At 46.5% G+C, this 25236-nt stretch overlaps 1 long non-coding RNA gene across 1 annotated transcript; it reads right to left on the bottom strand.

Moving 5' to 3' along the window:
• Nucleotides 1-1184: 1184 nt before the first annotated feature.
• On the bottom strand, nt 1185-3209 carry LOC309858887. The gene is made up of 2 exons (XR_014308418.1): nt 3074-3209; nt 1185-1805 (listed from the first exon to the last, which is right to left on the bottom strand). It is a non-coding gene; the product is annotated as an uncharacterized lncRNA (long non-coding RNA).
• Nucleotides 3210-25236: the final 22027 nt, after the last annotated feature.

The raw sequence follows: 25236 nt of genomic DNA, 5'->3' as shown, positions 1-25236 counted from the left end.
AACGCCCTTGCTCAGAAACATCTTTATCACTCACCATCTGATTGGGTCAACTTGCTGATTTTTTTTTTCCCCCATGAAGTTTACAGTAGAGGGTCAAGTTACCTGCCCATTTTCTTCCCTGGACGCTCCCATCCACGGACATGTCTGAGGTGTGGTGAGACAGGCAGAAACATAACGGCACATGTGGGAATAAATGTGTAAATGTATTTAGACTGTATTTGGAGAAACCGGGCTTTCACCGCCATCTAAATTCAACAGAGCTGAATGTTCAGACCAAACAGTGGTTAGCCGTTGACACCAAAAACCATTTGCAGCCCAAATTAGACACAACAAACCTGGGAAAGAATTTCGAAACATCCAAACCTTGCAACCCACCCCTCACCTCAGACTGCTTTCGGCCTCACCAGCGAAGAAGGGAAATAGGTCTGCAGGGAGGAGGAGGCAGACGCTGGAGCCGATTCCTGGGGCTGTAGCAGGTGAAAAGCACATTGCTGAGGTGGAGCGTGCTTGGGGATTGAGATGAAAAGCCGGGGGTGTTTATACGTCAAGGCCCTCCGTCCTGCTTCCCCTCGATCACCACTAGGAAAGGCTATCAGAGTTGGGGTAGGAGGGCCTGGGTGACCCTTATGCAGATGTGACTGGTAACCTGAGTTTTCCTAAACTCGGGGATTCAGAGCATGAGTCTGGCCAAGGCTGAGGCTGCAAAGCCAGACCGGATTGTACTTGGGTGGAGGAGTGGGTGGGCGGGAGGAGGAGGCCTTGCAGGAGAGGACAGCCTTTACCCTCCCCCCGGGGGCCACTGTCTCAGGATGACGATGAAGCAACTGGAGGCCTGGCATGGTCCGATCTTCAGAGGTTTCCAGAAATGCTATAAAAATTCCTGATTTTCAAATGTCGGCCACTGCTAGAAGACATTTTCTAGTGCTGTGTGCAGGCTGAGGCAGACCAACCCCCCCACTGCTGGGTCCGGCTTCCCGGGGGGCAGCTTCTGAGTGCTAGATGGGGGCTGGCTCTTCTCTGACCTCTGACACTTGGGGGTGTCCGGCAGTGGGGTGAGAGCTCGCATGTGCCCACCTTCACTCTTCTGCCAGGATCCTCCTGCTGCTCAACTTATCGAGCCTAAACACTCCTTTGCGGCTTTGAGGAAAGTGAAGCTCAAGAATGAGATGACAGGCCCAGACAAGAACCTTCCAGAAGAAAGCCTCCAAGACTGGGCTTCCCCCCCTTTTTTTTGTAATGTATTTGTCAGGTCCCAGAACAGTTGGCCTTGTTAAAATTACAGTTGTGAGAATGACAGTCACGGATACTCCGTAAGTCCTTCCAGGACAGGACAGGCTTGGGAAGCAAAGGAGACATGACGAGGAGCGAGTGACATAGCCAAGACCACCCAGGAGGCAGAGGACACTTAGTCAGGGGCCAAGTTTCTTTCCCTGCCTCCACCGACCTTTAGGCTGGGGCCTGTATTCCCAATCTGCCCCTGGAATTTGGACTGTCCAAATGATGGCTCTCTGAGGGTTCCCAGGGAGCAAGTTTTGCAGAGAGAAGTGTCATGCGTGAGAGGGAACAGTGAAGTCAGAGGGTGTCGCTTTGGTCCCCACGGTGGCACCCGTGTGTTTTCGCACTGACCAAGCGAGGGTTGTCCATAGGATTCCAAATGTGAAAGAGGCTAACACGTCTTGGAACGAAGGCCAGCCTCCCAAGACACACGCCGCGCAACAATCTCCAGTTCCGGCCAAGCGCTGCAGCAACCCCATCGGTCAGGGCTTCTGAAGACCGCACAGCGCGCCCTCACCATCACGGCATGTCTGGGCGAAGGAAGAAGAGGAAGGTGAAAACAAATAAAACAAAACAAAACAAAAAAAAACCCAAAAAGCAAACAAAAAAATAAAATGCAAGGTACAGTTCCCAAGCCTGAGGTTAAGCCCTAAAGGGCTGTCTGCAAATCATAGGGTGGGGGCAGTTCTCTCCCCACACCCGCCTTGCCTTTCCCGCCGATACCAAAGTCCCTGTCTCACCCACGAGCACACGCAAACCTTTCACTTTGTTCCCTAGAGCTCAGAACTGGGGCCGCTCAGAAAGATCTGGGAGCTTGCAGAGCATTGTGGGTACTGGCATGCAAATGAGGAACACAACCAAGCGTGTCCCACATTGCTTCAGAGGACCTGAATTTTTTATGGCTTGTATGTGCTTTTTGATGTTTTCATTGTCTCCAGCATAACTGATATGCATTCCGATTCTGACAACTCGAAGTTTCTTTCTTGCTTTTTTTTTTTTCCTTTTCCTGGAGCTGGTCTTCTCTGCCTCAAAACCAAACAAAAACAAGAGGGAGAAAAACAAAACAAAACCTAAAAAAAAAAATCCACCGTAACAAACTGAGGTTACTTTAAGAAGTGAAATATTTTAAGCAATCCAACCACAGATGCAACCAGGAAAGGAAAACATGTTGATTCTCTTAAATTCCTTGGAGGCAAACAGCTCCAACGTTCCTACCTCACTTAAAAGGACAACTTCCAGAAGGGGGGTTGGGGGCAGTGCTGTTTTTTTCTCATGGTGGTCAGTGGTGAAGAGGCCGTTGCTATTATGAAACACACCCTCCCCATCTGTTTGCACTTGCTCTTAATGAAGTTGGGGAAGTTCATTTGGAAAAAGTGAGAGCCTCGTAGGACCTCCTCCCCAACACACACACAGACACACACACACACTTCAAGGATGAAGTGAGCTTTTAAGGGAATCATTTCATTTTACAGCCATTTGCCCTTAAAGGTTCCAGAACACCATCCACCCACGCCAAATACCTCAGATTCAGTGGTTTTTCTGGTTTGGCCGAGGGAAGGAATGGCTGGACAAATCACAAGAAAGTCATTTCTGTGAGAATCCTGCCAGCTGCCCGCCCCCCGCTCAGGTGGCTGAGATTCTCAGGTAAGGGGCTGGGTCTGAGAGGACCTGCCAGAACCTGGACATGGGACGTTCTGAGCATTCCAGCTTCGTTCCAACCTTAACCGCACAAAGAGAAAACAGGGCAAATCCTGGGGATGTGAACACAATCGCTATCTCTATAAAAATCTTAACAAACCTTGCATTTTGGCTGCCATGCTACTCATCCAAGGACTTGCGACTCATTGTTCCAGCCTCCACGGACCTCCTTGGTCCAAAACTCAGCGTCATTCTTTCCGTTCAGCACCATGTTGTGCTTCCATCGGCCTCGGGTGACTCATCTGCCAAGAAAAGAGAACTCCCCCATTCCCTAGTGCCCCCACTCCCCACCATCCATATCCTGGACAAGTTAGACCCAGTTGCTCTCTCCCATCCCTCTTTGGAACTTTCTCCCACATTCCTCCACTGTTCCTGAAATTCCTGCACAGGTTCCGAGGGTCTCCAAGGCATGAGGCCAGAGCTGCAGAATGCCACCCTCTGGGTCAGAACTGCTCTTCTGACAACTTCTGTTTCTATCCCCAGCTCCTAGCAGCTATCCTGGCTCACAGTGCTCTAACTACTTCTGAATGAAAGAAGGCAGCGTTCCATGTTTATTAAACAGTTTTAGATCCCTGGCACCTAATTTCCACTAAAGGTCTAAGAGGTAGTAGGTCTTAGCATTTTCATTTCACAGGTGATAAATTCAAAGGCCCTGAGACAATACACGACTTGCTCTAAGACCCCCAACGGTTGAGTGTCCAAAGTTCACGGATGTCCTGGTGACACACCCTTTCTCCAGAAGAGACACTTCTCAGTCCCTTCTCCATTGTCAAGACATTCCCACAAATAGCATTTCTGGGGCCTCCACAATGACCCCATCAGGTGGATATGAATAACAACCCTGCTTTACAAACGCAGCACCAAACCCTGCATTCCTATGGCAGTTCTGTTGTCTTTTTCCAGAACCTTCTTTGAAAGACCACAACAACTGCCCTGATGAAGAAGGAGTCTGGTTCTCCCCTGGCCTGAGCCACAGGGAGGGGGAGGCAGATCTGGAGAGGAATTCCAAGAAGCCATGTTAACCTTTTCAATTACAAACGCCTTTAGGGACTTAATTCACAAAACCACTCTGAAGACCACAAGCATTTACGATCCTTCTAAATATAGCCACATGAGCCTCCAGAAGCATCTCAGGTAGTCAGAACCCAGCTCCGTAAAACACATAAATACATTTAAAATAGCAGTAACTGTTTCCACCCTTCTTTTTTTTTTTTTTTTTTTAATGACGGAACGTACCCCAAATAGAAATGTTGGCAGCCACCCCTTTAATAGTACTATTTATATTTAACTTATCAGGATATAAATGGAAGTACAGTAGGCTCACATAGCAGCTCTGGGTTTATTTGCTTTCGACCTGAGAGCCAGACAGTCCTGAGTTCGCACTGACAATAAACATAAAGAGACCCAAGTAAGCGTCCTCACCTCCTCGCCGGCTTCCAACCATCATGCCCTTTCGTACACCCAGTGTTCTCCTCCGGGAGCATCTGAGAGCTCTCCCAGGGGGAAAGGAGAGAGAAGTCAAATGGGCTCAGCTTTTCAGATATTGAAAAGGAAGAAGACCTCTCGAGAAAGGCTTTGTGGTGGTGGCTACAGTAGGGCTCCAGAAAAACTCATCCGGAGCAAATCAAGGCAAACGCAAAAAGAAACAATATTCCGAACTTCAAATAAGAGCTGTCCAAACGCACCCCCCACCCCAGCCCGCGTCCCCCCGCCCCCAACCCCTTCCCGGCACCCCCACATTGTTTAGATTTCAGGCTCTTGAAGAAAACGTATTTCTTTTGACATTTAATAATGTCTGTTGACACGCAACATCCCTGCTAGGGCTTTTCATTTTTTTATTAAGTGATGTAAATTCTGTAACTGAGACCAGTTGTCATCAAACATCATAAAGCCAATCATGCCTCAAGTCATCAATATTTATTGTCCCTGGTGGGGGAGAGGCTGTTTTCAGTTTGGGGCAGATGGGTTTAATTTTTAAGTGGGATAGTTAAAGCAGACGCACCTAGGATAAAATGTCAGGCCAGCGAGGACCTGCTCCTCGCCGACCTGGTACAATTGAGATGTTCACGCGGCTGCAGGGAAGGGGATGGGGGAGAGAAGGGTTTCCAGGGAGAAGGGAGACAGGGAAAGAGGAGAGGAGGCGTGGACCAGGGAGGGTGGGTACGGAAAAGAACCGGGAAAAGAGAAAAAAATAAATGTATGCTCATCGATGTGTAGCATTGACAAGAACCAAAACCTCCATTGACGGATAGGCAGAAAGACAAGAAAGAAAATCAGTGGAAAGAAAATCAGAGAAAGTGAAAGTGAAGGGCAGGAGAAGGCGGGAACGTGAAAGAGGACCTGAAAGAGAAGGCAAAAGGCAATAAATCAGGTAAAAATGTGAGCAAAAGCGAAAGGCAGAAAATGAAAAAGGAAAAGAAAAAATGAGAGTAAAATAGAACGCCAAAAGAAAGAAAGAAAAGGAATGTGGAGATCTGTAGAGAGAGACAGAGGGAGGAGGAGTAAAGGGAGCGGCAGGGCAGGACCAGTCTGGGTGGTGGGGTCCACAGATGCCAGGGGACAGGCCACATGGGAAGGGGCTTGGCCAGTTTTGGGGCTGGCCAGTCCCGGGTCAGGCAGGAGTGGGCGGGGTTTGTCTTTGGCACCCTCCCATGTCCTGCCTGTGCCCCTTCCCCTTTTTAGACATTCCCCTATTCTAGGCAGGCTTCTGGAAAGTTCTAGAATTTTCTCACACCTGACCCTCAGGAAAGGCTCTGAGTATTTCATTCACACTGAGCCATAAACTACTAGTAAGGCTTAATGGGATACTTCTGACTGGGCTCAAGTTTTCCTTGTTCAATTTTATTTCTAACAGCAAATTCTGAGCCATTAGGCATCAGGATAGAGAAAATTTTAGGGGATGTGAAGCTGGTGGCCAGAGTCTCAGCCCATAATAAAGTCTGTCCTGCTTCCTGAATGTTCTGTGGGGTACACTTTGCTGACTCAAAGTTCTTTTTGGAGTAATAGATAGGAGGCAGTGTGACTAAACCTTGGGCCTACATGGTCCGGGATAAACCATGGGTCCTGAGGCTTCTGCTTGGGACCCCAGTCCTGGGTTGATGAATAGAGGGATGAGAAATATCTTGTCCTTTGTCTTGTCCTTTCTCCTTGGGGTTCAATGGGGCTCTGGCAGAGACCAGGACCTGGGGAGGAGGAGGGGCCAGGAACGGACAACCCTGCAGTGTCCTTGAATGCCCAAATTCTGCTCACGCTGGCTTTTGCGCTGACGTCAGTCAGAGGGAAAAAAGGAAGAAGGAAGGAAAAAACCTTAATAAAGAGAATTTCCAAAAAAACTCCTGGAGAAAAATAAATAGGTCAAACCTCAAAGCAGTCAAACGAACTCTCCCTAATGGTCCAGCCCACCAATTGCATTCTGAAATTACAGGCCTTCGTATTTATGTAACCTGGCTGGTGAGGTGGGTGAGGGCCACGACCCCTTCCCACCACGTGGATGAGGCTTCTGAGGCCCGGAGGGCCCTACCCAGGGGCCCAGAGCTTGTCAGAAGCAACGTAGGAGGCAAGCCTGAGAATCTCACCCACACCTGCCCCCTCCTTGGAAGAATGAAAGACAGGGGGCCGAATTAGTCTTCCAATGTTTTGGGGACTGGCCTCTTTCTCCCACCTTGTCTTATACCCTCCTAAGTGGAAAGAAATTGCATTCCGTAACCTCCCCCTCTCCTGAATAGTCCAGTCCAATCTGGACAAGTGCCAGGACCTGAATGCCACCATGGTCTCTCCTGGTGGCCTGCACCCAGGCAGCCCTGGTGGCTCCTTTAACAGCTCCAACTTGAGTGTGTCATTCCAAAGGGCTCCCAGTGCTTCCCGCCCAGGCACAGCCAGCAACCCAGAGCTCACCCAGGACGCCAGGGCCCTGCCTTTCCGGAGGATGATGCTTTCTGCTGGCGCGAAAGGAGGTTGGACACTTTGATTCCCCACCTCTTCCCTAACATTTTGCCTTTTCTTTCTGGTGTGTCAAATTTTTGCCCATCAGCATCTCATTGCTATTTTTAATTGCCTATGGCATTGCCTATTTTTAATTGCATATTTAATTGACTGAGGAGGTGAAACAGTTCTCCATCAATGTACGGGCCATTCGGCTTCCTCACCTTTCCTTTGGGTTTCCTGTTTTTCTCGTGTTCATTCGCTGTGTTTTGTAGTCTAGAGTCCATCCCTTTGTTGGTTTAAACGATGGGTCATTATCTCCCCCCAATCTGCCTCCTGTCAGTTAACCGTGGTTCTGGGGCCATGTTTGAACAGCTCTTTTTCATTTCGATGTAGTCAAGTTCACCGATCTTTGCCATGTGGTTTATGTTTCTGGTGTCTAATTGAAGAAATCCTTACCACCCTTAACGTCAAAAAGATATTCTTTTACATATTCTTCTATAGAATACGTAGCATTTTTCTCTTACATCAGGGCCTTTTTGGAGCTCATTTTTGAATGTGGTTTGAATTAGAGCCACAACTTTATTCATCCAGTGAGCCATTTACCCCCACAGAATATACTAAATAATTCATTTTTTTTCCTCCACTGAATCCTGGTGCCTTTTTTATTATTTTTTAAATCATATATCATGAGTCTCTTTCAAAGTTACTTTCTAAGTTCTATGTGTCTGTTTCTGCACTAATACTCCACTATCTTTATGACATCATAAAATGTCTTGTTCTTCGGCTTTTTTAAAGGAGTAATTTATAGTAACTTTTATTCTGGGTTACTTTAGTCTTATTACTACTGTGTGACTCTTTCAGTGACTCTGCTGAAAATCCCAGATACACGAAGGACTCTCCTTTAGTTGGTCAGAACTCCAGTGTCTCCCAGGCCTGGGTCAACTCTGGACATTGTTTACCTCACAGTGGAAACGTATAGGAAAGTCTTTTCTCTGCCCTCGTGTAGTTTCACTCCCCACGTGCCATTCGCGTAGTCCTCAGAAATACGTGGAGTTCTTCCTGCGTCTAACCTTCCTCTCTGGTTCTCTGCCCACAGGTTCCCGTCTCCTCAGCCTCACCAAAGCCTCTGATCACTTTCTCCTCAATGCATTGAGGCAGCCATGGGCTGCTTGAGAGCCTCTCTTGGTGCTGTATTCTAGAACCTTCCTCCAGGAAGAAGGGCAGGGATCATAGGGTTTATTTCATTCGTTTGCCTTTTCCTAGAGACCACATGCCTGTGCTGCCTGTTTGATGCCTGAAAACAGCTGCTTCATGTATTTTATCTTGTTTTCTTGTTGTTTCTGGTAAGATGGTAAGTCCTGGCCTGGTAATTCAACAGGACCATAAGCAGAAGTCAGAGATAACTTTTTTCACGGACATAAATCAACTACTCTCGTGTCTGGCAATCTTATGAACACTTCCGAGTATTGAGATTTTCCATTGAGCATTACCATTTGTAAAGAAAGTTTTTCTTTTTATTCTGATAATTTCCATGTTTTGTTTCCTTTTCTTATACTGTCGTATTGAAAATGGAATATCCTATACTATATTATAGACATTTTTAAGTTTAGTATATATATTACATATTTTTAAAAAGTAACCTTACCTTTTTTCTCAGTTAATCTTACCTTACCTTTTTTCCTAGTTAAAAAAAAAATCATAATTAGATGCTAAACTGTATTGAAATCATATTCTGGATATATTGAGATAAACATGTAATTTTTCTTGTTTATTTATTTTTATTTTTGTATTCTTAAGGATTGTATTTCTTATTTGTTGGAGAGAGAGAGCACACAAGCAGGGGGAGCAGCAGGCAGAGGGAGACGCAGGCCCTTCGCTGAGCAGGGAGCTTGATGAGGGACTGGATCCCACGATCCTGGGATCATGGTCTGAGGCAAAGGCAGACCCCCAACCGACTGAGCCACCCAGGCATCCCTAATTTTTCTTTTTAGTACATTAATATGGCGAATTACAATACTGGATTCGCTGAAGTGAAGCTATCTTTGTACTCTGAGATGCAGCTTGCTTTGCCATTATCTATTTTAGCTACAGTGTTGAATTTATTTGACTAATCTTTCCCTAGCTCTTACTTCATAACTGTTTTATCTGGGTGTTCACTTGAGGCATATTCCTCTCACAAAATATGTTAGGCAACTTTCTGTCCTTCTGATCTCTGAAACAATTTGTGTAAAGTAGGTATTATCTCTTAATCTGACAATTTAATAGAACTTACTTCCAAAATTGTTCAATACCAGGATTTAACATGGAAAGCTATTTGATCACCATATCTATTACTTGATTAGTTATATTAATTCAATACTTCTAGTTTTCTTATCCCAATTTTGGCTTTTTGTATTTGACTGACAATTTATCCATTTTGCCTAAGTTTTCTGATTTTTTTGGTACACGGTTGTTCATAATAAACTTTTATTCCTCTCTACTGCATCTGTAAGTATTTATCTGCTTTCATTGTGTAGCTATTTTTTTAAATATCTTCACTCCCTTTTTTAAAAATAGATTTTTTAAAAGATTTTATTCGTTTGACAGACAGAGATCACAGGCAGGCAGAGAGAGAGAGAGAGGAAAGCAGGCTCCCTGCTGGCAGAGAGCCAGATGTGGGACTCAATCCCAGGACCCTGAGACCATGTCCTGAGCCAAAGGCAGAGGTTTAACCCACTGAGCCACCCAGGCTCCCTAAAAATTGATTTTTCATGGGAGATCCTTACGGTGAAGGAACTGTTCAGTGTCTTGACTAGGGTGGGGGACACACAAGTCTAAATGTGACCAAATTGCATAGCCCTAAGTACACACACACACACACACACACACACACCAATGTGTATAAGTAGAGAAGAGAAATTCTAAATAAAATCAGTATATCGTATTTGCATTAATATCCTGATTGCGCTTTGTAGTCTGGTTTTGCAAAGTGTTAGCTTTGGGGAAACTGAGGAAGGAGTACACGAGACTCTCTCTACATTGATTATTCTGATTGCATGTAAATCCACAATTCTTTCAACCAAAATTTGGATGAAAAAGGTCAATTTTGCCGGATGTTTGATCCTGCTTACTAAACTTTCGAAATGCTTTGGTCTTGCTAGTCTTACCTATTTTTTTCTGTTCTCTGTTTCATTAATTTCTATCCTGTACTTTTTATTTCTTCCCATCATGCCTTTCTGAGATTTCTTTTTTGCCAATTAAAAAGTGCAAAAGCTTAAATATCAAAACTAAGCTGATTTGTTTTCAAGATTTTTTTTTGACACATGTATTTAAAGCCATATGTTCATTCTTTTATCTGTCACACAAGTTTGACCTACAGTGTTTTCATTTTGCTTTTAGTGTTATTTTAGAACTTCCTTTATGATTTTCTCTCTGACCCAAGAGTAATTAAATAGCCCACTTTTTAGTTACCTAACCAATACAATTTTTTAAAGATAATACTTAGATATTGGTTTTTATTTTTCCAACACCATCAGAAAACAGTTTGGTTTATTTCTTTAGAAATTTTTGAGTTTTCTTTTATGGCTGAATCTATGCCAGTTTCTGTGTGGGTTTTTTTTTTTTAAAGATTTTATTTATTTATTTGACAGACAGAGATCACAAGTAGGCAGAGAGGCAGGCAGAGAAAGAGAGAGGGAAGCAGGCTCCCTGCTGAGCAGAGAGCTCGACGTGGGACTCGATCCCAGGACCCTGAGATCATGACCTGAGCCAAAGCCAGCGGCCTAATCCACTGAGCCACCAGGCGCCCTCTGTGTGGGTTTTATGTGTGCTCAAAACTTGATGTATACATCGTCTATGTAAAATGCTTTGTTCTATAAACACCTAATCTGAGTTTACCTATTACATATATTTTCATACCTTGTTTTTTATTCATTTGTTTAGTTTTTACTTTCAACCTGGAATCTCTCTTTTTTTTTATTTTTTAAAAGATTTTATTTATTTATTTGTCAGATGGAGAGAGAGAGAGAGAGAGAGAGAGAGAGCACAAGCAGGCAGAGTGGCAGGCAGAGGCAGAGAGAGAAGCAGGCTCTCCGCTGAGCAAGGAGCCTGATGTGGGACTGGATCCCAGGACCCTGGGATCATGACCTGAGCCGAAAGCAGCAGCTTAACCGACTGAACTACCCAGGCATCCCTGGAATTTCTATTTTTTTTAAATCAGTGAATTTAACTTATTTACAACTAATATATTAGGACTCATTCCTGTTAGTTTATTCAGGTGTTTACATTTGTTACACTGGCTTAGGTCAAATTCTCTGGAAGCAGAGCCTGAGGCAGGAATTCTTGTCCAAGTGATGGGTGAGAGGAGAGCCCTCAGGAGAGGGAGAATCAGGGACACAGAACAGGACAGGGAAAGCAGAGAAGACTGCTTCCAGCTGGAGAAGAACTTCCGCCAGAGGTTGGAGCTTGCTGTGACGCTTACCTGTCGCCCCCAGGAGCCACTGTCTGGGCACTGCAATGCCTCCCACAGGAGACAAATGAATCAGTGGTCAGCCTAGGCAGTGTGCTAACAAGAAAAGAATATATCTTAAAAGCACTCTTACACAGGGGTACCGATCCTCTTTTGCTTGGAGTGCTCCCACTCCTCAACCTGGAGACCCTTTCATGTTGGGTGTCCTTCAGAGCCCCACACCCTCTTCATCACTTTGCTCGTTCCATCCACCTTGCTCTGGCCTCTGTGACATCTGCACGGCTGTGGTCAGGGAAGGGAGCAGCAACCCAGTCAGCTCGCCATCTTGTCCTACCCTTTCAATTTCCACTCCTCCTCTCCTGTCGAGGACCCTCCTCCGAGGACTCAGGCCCAGCTTGGGTGGGTGGATCAGAGGTTGTGAGTGGCCACCAGCCCCTTGGAGGACCACCCCTCCATCTTTTTTAACACTGTCTGCTGTCCCTTCCCCTAGGGTGAGTTCCATCCCAGGAGGCTCTCCCATCTCTCAGGCAAGTAAACTCCCTCTGGGTGGGCCTCAGGTCCTACAGCCTGGACCCCACTTGCCTGCATCTTCAGGGGCCAGCAGTTCAGACAAGCTAAGATCCTCCCACCCACCCACCTTGGCCTTATTATATGGACCCTGAACTGGCCAAAACGGTTGCCAGGGGCTCATAATAAAAAAGAACATGTGAAGTGAGAAACGAAAACACATCCAAATAAAGTCTGAGAGACTCCAAGTCACAAACACGGGAAGGTCAAAGAATTCTTTCAGGAAATAAAAATCATTGGATTTTAGCCCCAACTTTTTCTGGCAGCTGGGGTCAACCAGGAAGCCCTGGGCCACATTCAACTGGGGGTTATCACTGAATGCAGTTTTTTTCAGAAAATCTACAGCAAACATTTCTAATTTTAAATCCCTCTTTTTCAAAGGCCTATATATTAAACAATTGGTCTTAACTCCTCCTCTCTTCTTTTCTTGGACAGTTTTTCCTTCAGATTCATTTGACACGTAAAAGAACAATCCCTGAGGTGCTCTCTGAATCCAATGCTGGCTCACAATGACTGCTCCGTGATGATCTTTGAGGACCGATGATACTGGAACAGGCTAAGAGCTCCAGACAAGGGGGTCAGCATCCCAGAGAAGCATGTTGGGGGTGTGAGAAGAAACTCTGGGCTCCGTGTCCCTAGCTTCATGCCCCAGCCCTGCCTCAGAGAAGCTATGGGAACCCTACAGAAGATATTTAACCCTGTGGGACCTGACACCTGTTGTTTAAGCTCCGGCTTCAATGTCCTCATTGGGAAACTATGAATAAGACTAGCGCCCCCCTCACAGGTTTGTCATGAGAGTTAAATAAGGTGATGCATACAAAGCACGTCACGCGGAATAAGAATAAGGAGGGTTACAGCATCCCAGGGTCAGCCAGGATTTCCTGACATGCGCCAGAGCCGGACTTTTTATGCAGCTCTGCCCCTGAGCGCTCCAGGAGCCCTGGGAGCACGCGTCCATTTTAATAATGAGGACACTACCCTGTAGGCTTTACCGTGGGACGACCCCACAGACAAGCACCCCCCTTCTCTGATGGTTGTCGAAGGCAGTGTCCAGGAGGAGGGGATGACTTGCTCACCGTCTTTCTAATTGCAGAACCCGGAGTGGTCCCGACGGAGTCTGCCTGCCTGCTTCCTTTTCAGTGTCAGGGTGGACAAAACTTTTTTAAAGATGCATCTCCGCTCTCCGCTTCCCCATAGGAGGCCTCCGTGGGTTCTGGGAGGGAGTTGTCGTATTGTGTTCCAATGGTGTGTGTGTGTGTGTGTGTGTGTGTGTTTCCCGTTCCCACTCCCAGAGAAATTCATTTCCTACCTTGAATCCTTGTGCTGGGATTTTTTTTTTTTTTTTTTTTTTTTTTGTAGCAAACTATCCCCATTTCACAAGTAGCCTCCAGCAACAATTAGTCCTGCATGTAATTTCGGAAGCAAATGGTGGGTTCGGGTGAGAACTGTGCACATACTTTGGAAGCAGATGTAGCCCGAGGTGGAGTCACTCCCTGTGTTGAGGGGAGGCTGGGAGGGAGCAGAAGGAAAAAGGGCAGATGCACAGCCCAGTGGACGGCCTGGAGCTCTGAATTAAGAGCCAGAAGAGTGGAGATTGTGTGGTGGCAGAGCAAACCGCCCTCCCGCCCAGGTGCCCACACTCTAATCCCCCGGATCCTGTGAATATGTTCCCCGACCTGTCAGAAGGGGCTTCTGGGGATGTGATCGAGGCTAATTAAGGACGTGCACATGGAGACACGGTCCATGTGGGTGCAGAGGAATCCCGCGAGTCCTCACAAGCAGAGAAACGTTCCCAGGTCGGGACAGCCAGGTGTGCTGGCAGAAGGGGCGGGCGGGGCATGGGATGCATGGCTCTGAAGACGGAGGAAGGGGCCACGAGCCAAGGAATGCAGTGGCTTCTGGGAGCTGGAAAAGGCAAGGAAGTGGATTCTCCCTTAGAGCCTCCCGAAGGAACAAATCCTGCTGGTACCTTGATTTTAGCCAGGGAGACCGGTGTCCTACTCTTTAAGATACTAAATTTGTGTTGTTTTAAGCCGCTAAGTGGTAACTCGTAACAGCAGACAAACGCAGCCTGGCTCCAAGTCTGCCTTTTCCTGATGCTTCAGCCCACCATGCACTCTGAGTAAGTGTCCTAATCAGTAGAGTGGGGCCATGATCACTTCTTACCATCGCGCACACTGCAGGCCTGGTGTGCCGGGGGGACCTGTGAAGTCAGTTCAGCACTCACATACAACTGTGTGGCTCTGCCCCATACCGGAGAGTTTGCAGACACCCGGCAAGCCTTCTCCCAGCAGCCTGACTGGAGGACAGAAGCCTGGCCTCCTGCGCTCTAGCAAGCTGCCTGGAGCTTCCCACGCAAAGGTCCCTGTCTGTCAATTTCCCAGCTCTGACCCCTGCCCGCTTCCACTGCAGCGCTCTACCCGACTGCCTCCTGGACCACTTGGGAGACTTTAAAACCATGGGATCCCAGCCCCTACCCCAGACCGACTGAACAGAGTCTGCAGGAGGCATCTTGCAAACGAACACAAGGGAATTTGGAAAGCAGAATACTTAGTCCGTCTCCTTCCAATAATTATATCATTCCTACATCATTCAGAGCAAGTCCTTTGATCTTCCTGGGTCTCATTTTTCTCATGTATAACCTGAAAAACCCATCCCTAGGCTTCCTTCCATAACTCAAGATCTCTCACGCGCAGTTGTATCTTCCTTTCATTTTTGAAGACACCTTAGGATTTTATCCCGCCTTGGGGCCATTGTGGCAAGCTTCCGTTTTCTCTGTACAAAGCTATCCGTGTAGATCTGAGATCCCGGGGTGGATCTAAACTAAGAAGATAGCATAGCCCAGATTTGGTTTCAAAATATATAAATTTTTAACTCTTTCGAAAGTAAAATAAAAGCAATTCCAGGAGACATGCACATGAACACCCAGAGAGGGCAACCACTGCCTGAAAAGATGGAGGTCACTGGGCGGGCGCTGGTGGAGGGGGCGGGAAATGTGATCGAGAGGGTGAGGTGAGCAGGGAGGGAGAGAGATGGGGGCGGGGCGGAGGGTAGGGGGAGGTGTGAGGGGAAACCAGAAATGCAGAAGACCCAACTTCCTCCATCTTCAACAAGTGTAAAGTCCACCCGCTCTGCCTACCTCCTTAGGTTAGCATGAGAAATCACAGGAAGGTCTATTGGGACCAGTCTCTAAACGGCAGTGTTAGGGGAGACCAAAGGTTGTGCTGCTTCTCCCTCCTTCTTGGGCATGGACTCTTAGCAGCCACCCTTCTGAGATAATGTTGTGTTGAGGGAACAAGGAAGCCCAGAGAAGGCAAGTGACTGGTTCAAAGTCACACCTTCTTTCCTAATAACCAGTCATTGATCTAAATCAAGGTGTGGTATGGTAGCAAATAACCCCCCAGGTCACAAGCTTAATTTGTCACCCATCCTACAAGTCCATCATGGGTTTGCATGTATGCCGTCATGGGGGGCGCCTAGACCGACGGAGCAGCCATCGTTTCAAATCACATGGGTCACTGTGCCAGAAAGGATGAGCGCGCTTTGGAGGGTCTAGCACTTTGGCCTGAATGTGACACATGTCCCTTCTGGTCACACTCGGTGGGAACTAATCAGGAGGCTCCAACCAACTACATGGAGCCTCGAGTGAAAGGAAGAACAAACCCACCATGCATCTGCAGGGCAGGCGCTGAAAATACCTGGCCAAGGGCGCTTGTCCCTCCACTCATCCCTCTGTCCCACTCTCCTCCACGGTCCTTCCTCTACAAAACCCTGCCTCTTCTCATACACTGTACTCCTGAGAGCTCTGTTTGACTGGGACATCAGGGTGCCTTCAACTCTGATCCCGCAGCCTTTTGCACCTGCCAGACCGGGGCTTCGTCTTTGCACCTCTGACACCCAGCGCAGGGCCTGGGTGTGGGAAGATGAAAGCTGCTTCCAAGGACACAAGACATGTTCTTTAATTTTTGGTTTAGCAGTTAAAATACACCTGCGCTATTTAAATGACTTAAAAATGATTTAATACTTAAAAAAAAAACCCCTTTGTGGTCATTGCTCTCATTTTATAGCTGAGGACACTGAGGCCCAGAGAGGTTAAGTAACTTTCCCCAGGTCACAAAGCCACCAAGAGGCAGAGCCGGGAGCTGCACTCAGGCAGAGTCCTGATAATCCAAGTTCAAGGTGGCGACACTCTGCTGCTGGTTGTTGCCCCAGCAGGGAGGGCTAGGGGCTGAGGGCACCTTCCCACTCTTTGATTCTAGCCAATCTGTTCAGGGCTCAAGCAGGCTCCATTAGGAGTGTCCTTGACATGGTAACCCAGTTCACTTTCCGTCAAAGCTCATCTGCCCTGCGTCCTACCCCCTTCCCTCAGGAGCTTGCCCTCTGCAGACCCCATGCATTGCAGGGGAGCTGGGAGGTGGAAGAGATCATTATTTTTCCCTTGACAGTTTTGCCGAGGGCTGGCCCTGGAGCAGGTAATCCACCCTGGGCAGAACCAGCTTGGTGGCGCCCGCAGCTCAGCTCCTTGTGATGCAAACATGCAGGGCCTGTACGGTGTGTTCGGTGGGTTCAGAGCAACGTCTTCCAGCCGTCAGCCTCTGAGCACCCAGTCAAGGCTGGGCTTCTTCATTTCCAATGAGATCCTCCGATGAGGAGTCGCCCCAGGATGACGGGAGGGTTGGGAGGCTGCGAGCATGAACTATCCAGGCTACCCAGGGCTGGCGGCCCCAGTGCCATCATCTTGGAACTGGCAAGTGGCTTTTTTACCTGGAGCCCTTAGGGGACTTTTTGCTGGTGTCCCTGATCCAGAAATTCTTTCAATTCAAGGTCGAATCGTTCAGTGCGAATGCCATACAGTTTGCAAGGGAGCTTTCAGAAGCTGAGGGTAAAAACCCACGTCCAGCACGGGCTTCCTGGAGGGGACGGCCGGCAGGAGCGGCTCTGGTGGATGGAGGAGCCCGGATGCCTCGCCTTCATGGCCTGTGCTCTGAGCTGGGCCCCAAACCATGTTGCACACACTGGGGAGACTCCCCTCACAGACTCTCAACGAAGTGCTCTCTATGAAGAAAGAATTCTAAAAAAATGCCCAAGGATTCCAAAGTGTTTTCAAAAGTTGTGTTCTTTTCAAGGAAAAAAAAAAAAATCCAAATTTCCAAATGATATTCAATCTTGAATTTGTTGCCATTGTGGAGCAGGGTGTGTGTTGGGGGCAGGGCTGGAAGGTGGCCATGTCAAGATGGAAAAAGATGAAAAAAGGGAAATAGGAGTTTGGGAGGAGCCCTCCAGGTGCCGGTTGGTTGCAGTTGGCCTGAGTACCTTGCTCTGGCCCGAAGGTACCACAAGATGGCAGCATTTCTGAATGTTCCAGATCATTCTCCCCCACCCCCCCCAACCCCCCACGGGGACGCCTCTCAGGGCGCCAGGGTGCCTTGGCCTCCAGTCAGGAGTGTATCTTTCCTCATATTTAGGAGGATTAAGAGTCCCGACCTGAGGTGCTCTCGTCCTCAGCCAGGGACAAGAGAGGAGAGGGCCCGAGCAGACGGGCTGGATCTCTGGTGCACGTTCAGCTGTTTAAACAAAATCAGCGTTGAACCCAAGCGCTTGTTGGCCAGTAGCCACCTTGGATGTTGGGCTGGATTGTCTTAGTTTGTCTGAGACACAGAATGCTTGTTTGGCCAGATGTGTGGAGGCCAAGGATCTTTGCGGTGCTCTGGAGAGCCCATCCCCGCTAACTAACCTCAGTTTGGCTGCTCTGGGGGACTTTATTCTGTACAGTCCGGTGCCACTGCAGGCAGGCAGGGTCCCCTGACCCGCCCTGACCACCACCCTGGATGCCCACACCAGGCATCTCCTGGGAAAGAGTGGACAGTGTGGGTTGTTAAAAAGTCTTCCCCATATCTGTTTCACATGCTGTCTGTTCGTTCATTCATTGACTTTTCAGTATTTATTCGGCACCTCCTCCGAGCCAGGCGTCCTGCTGTGCAGTGGGGATCCAAGAATGGACTGTTCCGCCGTCAGGGAACGTGCATCTAGGTGGGGGATGGAGGGAAGGAATGAATTACAGTGATAACAAGGGCTCTGCGAGAGAAGTGCAGGGTCTTTTGGCACGGATTCTGGAAGCCTTCACCATTTATTAGCTGTTGATCTTGGGCAAGTTACTTAGCCGGGGTCCCCGTGTATGGTTCCAGAGATTTTGCACAGGACTAGAGAATGCACGTTGCAACGGTGTCTGGTGTATCCTCGGTGCAGACCGGCGCACCTGCCGCCTTCCCGACTGCTATGCACCTCACAGCTCCAGAGGGCGCTATTCACACAGACCGCACGGGATTGTGGAGGCTTTGACTGCCCCGTCTGAGGCTCAGTTTCCTTATCTGTAAAGAGAATAATAATGGTGACTTCGTGGACTGTTGTAAGCCCGAAATGAGCTATGGAAAGTGTTAGATCCAACTCCATACCTGGCGTCCATTATTATTAGACCTAGGAACCTTGGTATCAAAGCTCAATATAAACGCTTAAATCTGCATTTTGGAGCCCAATGGAAAGCCCCAGGAGCCCATGAAGGTATGCATCTGGGCAATGAATGGCCAATTTTCAGACAGTCACTGCTGTTTCTTCTTACCCCCTGAAGGGGTGGTGGAGAAAGCTGATGCCATGCATGGGGCGAGATACCCATGCCTCCGTCTCAGCTTTCAGGACCTGGTCAGCACCCATCCTTATGAGAAAGATCTAAGGGTTGGCCCCTCAGGTCAAGAACGAGGCAGCCGAGGGAGGGGAGAGGGAAGGTCACTCCCTTTGCGGAGTGATTTTCACGGTGGTGGCTACTGGGTGATATTTGTTTCCTGCGGTCATCCTCTGGGTAGCCCTGTGACACGTGCCCCTGTGTGAGCGGATATCCAAGTGAGGGAATCGAGGCCGGAGATCCCTCAGCAAATATATGTTGAAACGAGGCTTACACCCAGGGCAGTCGGGCTCTAAATCTGGAAGACTGTCTTGAGAGGTTTGATGGAATTGACTAGAATGTTACAGCTAGGTGGTCCCCGGGCCAAAGGAGGCACTCAGATGCTTGTTGCATTGGTCCCTATGACCCATTCTGTCCTAGGAGGCTATGTCCTGCTGCACATGTGCACAACACAGGATGCCGGGAAGTTATGACGTGGCCGTCCCATCAGCTTACATGCCATCATAAGCTTCTGTCCAGCCCACCTTCAGTTGCACCTGGGTGAGCTGACTCCTGTGGGCAGATTGCCAATCTGTGGGACAGGAAGCTCCTCAGAGCCCCCTTCTGGCTCTATGGCTGTCTCATCTGACTTCTAGGAAGGAGATCTCATTGTCCCAAGTCAATCAGGGGTAAAGTTAACTGTGTCCAGACGCCCAAGGCAAAGGCTGTTTCGAGCTGCCTAGGGGAGAAGGGAAACAGCAAATGCCTCCAAAGATCTCCCCCCACCTGACGAGGAAAACAGTGGCATCCAGCAACCCGCAGGCCAGGGCAGCCCAGAGGATGGATGGCAGCTGAGCCACACACAAGTCCCTCCTCCGCCGCCGCTCTTTGTGCCACCTTGGACTTTAGGATGCCCTGGCAGATTACAGGGTTTCGCAGGTTAAAAAAAAAAAAAAAAAGTTATTACAAATTAAACATTTGGATTGAAGGTTTGGGTCCAATGGCGGTGTCAAGTGTGATGCAAACAGCTTTGTTTTTTTTCTCCTCTAAACTTGTTTGGCAAGTTTTTGTGGACATCTGATGTTTCTCCCAGCTGACCTCAATTCTCTTTCTTCTCATCTTAGCATCCTGGGTTTTCCAGGGGGTTGGGAGGTGTGTGGGGGAAGGTCTCCCCTCCACCACTCCTAGGCTTCCGGTTTGAATGAGGCTTACTCTCTTCACTGGCTCTGGGATGGGCACATGACCAAGGCCAGCCAATCCTTACTCTTCATACTCTGGAGGCGGGATATTTCAGAGGCAGGTATCACTCTTCAGCCAAACCAAGAGAGAGTCAGTCCTGAGGTTTTGCTGGAACTGAGGGACAGCACAGGCTCTTTCTGCAGGCATTGCTAAGCTGGGAGCTCATCAGCCTGGAGTTAATGGCTGTGTTGCTTTACATGAGGAGAACAAGCTGAGACAGGAGGCAGCCCAGAGAAAAGCAGAGAAAGGAGATACTGTGACAAAGATATCTGGTGACATCTTTTGAGTGGCTGGATTCAACTGTGAATTTTTCTAATAATGTTAGTTAATATATTTCATTTGGTGTTTTGCAGATTTGAGTAGAGTTACTGTCTCTTAGTCCTGAAGGCCTCCTAATATAGAAACATTCTTGAAATATTGTATCAGTAAACTGAGAGCTGAAGATACAATGGAAAATTTCATTTGAAATGTATTTGATATGCAATATCCATCAGAGTTGTTTCGTGTTGGAGATATTAAAGATGTAAGAGAAATTGTGCTGTGCCTACACTCATGGAAAAAATAAACAAAAATAAACAAATACATTTAATCACATTATCCAGTAAATCACAGAGCCTACTTCTCTGGAGTCAGAAAGATCTGGGTTTGAATTCTGACTCTGCCAATTACCTTGGACAACTGTCATAGTGGTCATGGGCCTCAGTTTACTCATCTGTAATACTGTGATAACAAGAGTAGCTTCATCATTGGGTCATTAGGGAGGTTTGTCTGAAATAATAAGAATATTGGGCCTTATCCCAGTACTAGGAGTAGGAACTGAAGGGCAGGAACATTAAATGGCTTGTTCAAGATCAGCTAACTAGTTCCCAGCAGAGCTGGTATTTGAACTTTGGCAACCTGGCTTGGAGAACATTAGTTCCTGATCACCATGTTTATCACCTCTTGAACCTAAAAGATGTGGAGTGAGGTCACATCTCATAATATTGGGCACAACGTGCTTACCCTGGGGTCTGATACCGACACATGTTGAGAGAACACAGAGGAGCAAGGAGAGTGTTAACCAGCGGGCTATGTTCCAGGGCGTGGTCACGTCTGCAGTAATGGGCAGATGCAGGAGTGGGATTTAAAAGGCCTGATTTAGATTTTCCTTTACCACTAACCTCACATGTGACCTTAGGCAAGTCACTTGCTTTTCTGGGCTTTGGTTTCTCATACGTAAATCATGGGGTTGATGGGGCGCCTGGATGGCTGAGTCAGTTAAGTGTCTGACTCTTAATTTCAGCTCAAGTCATGATCCCAGGGTTGTGAGATAGAGCCCTGCATTGAGCGCCACACTGGCCATGGAGCCTGTTTAGGATTCTCTCCCTCTCCTTTTACCCCTGCCCCTGCTCACTCTTTCTTTCTTTCTCTCTCTCTCTCTCTCAAAAAAAAAAAAAAAAAAAAAAGGATCCACCCACTCTAACCATCTCCTGGTGTAGGGTTGGGAGCCATTCAACAACCAAGGGGACTGAGACCACATGAACTGGGCTTGACATGGAGTTGGAGGCGCCATGGCTGTATTTGAGAACCCGTTTCCCTGCCAGGCAGCCTGAAGGTGTGGTCCAGGGCCTCACCCTCCCTGCTCTGTGATGTTTGCCACTTGGAGCTTCTTTCCCAAGGTTTCCATATTTCCCTACCCTAGTCTGTTTCTCAGGTCAAGGAAGAAAAATGGACTGAAATTGGCAGTCTCTGACTGGGAGCCAAGAAAGCCAAAGCCTGGCCCACAGCCTTCTCACATGTTGAATCTATGGCCGCTTCCCAGCATCTTTCCTGCTTAAAGGCTATTTTATCACATCCGAACATGCTTCCCAAATGGCAACAAACTCTCCCAGGAAAAAGGAAGTGTTTTGATGAGTTAAGTATAAGTGAATCAAAACCATATGGATGAAATTTCCCCTGAAATACACTTGGGATTGACCATGAAGGTCAAATGCTTTGGGACACTATGGGCTACAAGTGGGAGCCTGGAAGAGTCTAGGGTCTGACTTAGAACTTCCTCTCTGCTCCTTAGCACCAGGGACCTTTGCTCCATAGTCTGTACAGCCCCAAAGTCCCAGACCCTCTAACTCATGCTGTCTCTAACAAATGAACAGATAATCGTAGGATGGACCTAATAAAATTTTAGGTAGAAATTCAACTAACCAAGGGCATCTTGTTCTGGCTGCCTTGCGATGAGAGTTTCCCTGAAAATGGCAGACTTGTTCAAGGTAGTGGATAACCTTCAAAAGTGAATTTGTTCATTCACTCAAAGGACAGTCACTGAGTACCTAGTTTGTGCCCAAAATTGCAATGTAGTGGGAAGCAAAGAAGAAGAAAACAGGTCCCGATGTCTCTGTCCCCTCTATCTCTGTCAAGCTGTCATTGACCCTGATGCTCTTTCTCAGTAGGTCTTGGTTTTTTTCAATGACACTAAGCTCTCTGCTGAGGGTCTGAAATACTCCCAGTTTGGGAGTATTTTCTCAAGGTGTGGGTTGAAGTTGGGAATATATTGAATGGCAGCTTCTCTACTATTACCCCACAATGTACAGCTTATTTATCAGACCTCATCGTCTTCCACCAGAATACCAAGGCACACTCTGAATTGGCATTGTCTTTGTCCCCTTCCAATCTGTCCTCCACCCAGCCACCATAAAAATGTGCTTCAACCTCAAATCTGACCACATCATTTGACTGTTCAGAATCAGAGCTACCAAGTGTCTACTCAAGTACGGGCAAGCTCCAAGCATGGTAGGCAAGGCCCTCTATAGCATTTGGCCCTTACTTAACTCTCAAGCCTCTTTGGAAAGATATCCTGTGTTCTTGGATTAGAAGAATCAATATAATTCAAATGTCCATAAAATCCAAGGTGATCTCAGATTTAATGCAATCCACATCAAAATTTCCATGGCATTTTCTACAGAAATAGAAAAACCATTTTAGAATTCATATGGAATCAAAAAAGATCTTGAATGGCCAAATCTTGAGGAAGAAGAATAAAGCGGGAGGCATTACATTAACTGATTTCAAACTATATTACAAAACTATAGTAATCAAAACAGTATGGTACTGGCATAAAGACAGGCACATAGACCAATGGAACAGGATAGAGAAAGTCCAGAAAGAAACCCAGGCATACACAACCCAGAAATCTTTGACAAGGGAGCCAAGAACACACAGCAGGGAAAGAATTGTTCCTCAATGAATGGTGCTGGGAAAACCAGATATCCCCATGCAAAAAAATGAAACTGGACCCCTCTCATATAACACTCACAAATGCTAATTCAGAATAATTAGAGACTTAAACATAAGTCCTGAAATTATAAAACTCTTAGAAGAAAACTTTGGGGAAAAGCTCCTTGATACTGTTCTTGGCAATGATTTTTTGAATAAAGCATTAAAAGGACAGGCAACAAAAGCTAAAATAAACAAGTAGGACTATATCAAACTAAAATACTACACAGCAAAGGAAACAATCAATGAATTGAAACACAGGCCACAGAATGGGAAAAATATTTGTAAACCAAATAAATATCTGATCACATGTCCAAAATATATATCTGAAATATATAAGGAAATTATACAACTAAATAGTTTTAAAAAAATTGGAAATGAGCAAAGGACCCTGAATAGACATTTTGCCAAAGAAGATAAGTAAGTGGCCAATAGATAACGAAAAGGTGCTTAACATCACTAAACAAGTACAAGTAAATGTCAATGAAAACCTCAATGAAATATCACACCCCTGTTTAGGATGGCTCTTCTCAGAAAGGCAAAAGGTAACAAATGTTGGCAAGGCACGAAGAAAAGGAAACACTTCAGCAGGGCTGGTGAGAATGTAAATTGGCACAGCCATTATGGAAAACAGAGTAACAGTCTCTCAAAAAATTAAAAATAGAACTGCCCTATGATCCAGCAATCCCTCTCCTGGGCATATATCCAAAGGAAACAAAATCAGTAGTTCAAAGAGATCATCTGCACTCCCATATTCATTGTAGCATTATTCACAATAGCCAAGATATAGAAAAAACCTAAATGTTCTTTGACTGATGAATGGATAAAGAAAATATATATATATATATATGGAATGGGGAGGGAGTGGCAGAGGAAGAGATGAGAAGCAGACTCCTCACTGAGCAGGGAGCCTGATGTAGGGCAGGATCCCAGGACCCTGAGATTATATATATATATATATATATATATATATATATATATATATAATGGAATATTATTCAGCCATACAAAAGAAGGAAATTCTGACATTTGCAACAATATGAATGAACCTGGCGTTGTGCTAAGTGAAATAAGCCAGACAGAGAAGAACAAAGACTGTATTTATCCCTTACATGTGGACGCTGAGAAAAGAAAAAAGATCAGTGTCATAGAAACAGAGACTAGAACAGTGGTTGCCAGGGGCTGGGCAGAGGGGGAAATGGGGAGATGTAGGTCAAAGTGTTACAAACTTTCATTTATACCATGAATAAACTCTGAGCGTCTAATGTACAGCGTAGTAACTATATAGTTAATAATATGATACCTAATGCTTGAAATTTGCTGAAAGTAGATCTTAAGTATTCTCACTACAAAAAAAGAAGACTTAACTATGCGAGATGATAAGTGTGTTAATTTTCTTGATCTTAGTAATCATGCCGCAAAATATATGCTCATCAAATCACCATGTTGTCCCCTTCAAATGTGTACATTTGTCAATTATTCCGCAATAGACCTGGGCAAGGGTAAAGGATACAGGAAATGTCTCTGTGTTATCCATTTAATTAAAAAAATTTACTGTCACAAACTAAACAACTTCTACAACTTTTTGTATCATTTTCTAAGGACATGCTCTTTTTGCTCTTGTGAAAGTCTCTGGTACCCTTTTTTTTTTTTTTTTTTTTAAGGGAAGGGTGTGGGGAGGGGCAGAGGGAGAGGGAGAGAGAATCTTATTTTTTTTTTCAAAATTTTATTTATTTGAGAGAGAAAGAAGACAAATGGAATGGGGAGGGAGTGGCAGAGGAAGAGATGAGAAGCAGACTCCTCACTGAGCAGGGAGCCTGATGTAGGGCAGGATCCCAGGACCCTGAGATCATGACCTGAGCTGAATCAGAAGTTGGACACTTAACCGACTGAGCCACGCAGGCGCCCCACTGGTTCACTTTTAAACTACGTACTCTTTGTTCTTACTCTTAGATCCAAGGGATGCTTCATATGTTAGTATAAGTTACATAATTTACAACAATGAAATGTATATGTGTGCACACATGTATTACCACACGGCGGGCAATGTTAGCACATGGCAGTGGCCCCAAGACCATGAGAAGTTCAACGCAAAACCAAAAGCAGAATGGTATTTTCCCCGGACTTGACTATGAATCTGCCTGACCATGTGGGAGCTGGGATGGAAGAAGGAAGGTGGATG

The sequence above is a fragment of the Mustela nivalis genome (assembly GCF_964662115.1).
Source record: "Mustela nivalis genome assembly, chromosome: 2".
NCBI lineage: Eukaryota > Metazoa > Chordata > Mammalia > Carnivora > Mustelidae > Mustela > Mustela nivalis.
This window is presented reverse-complemented; position numbering and strand designations above follow the sequence as displayed.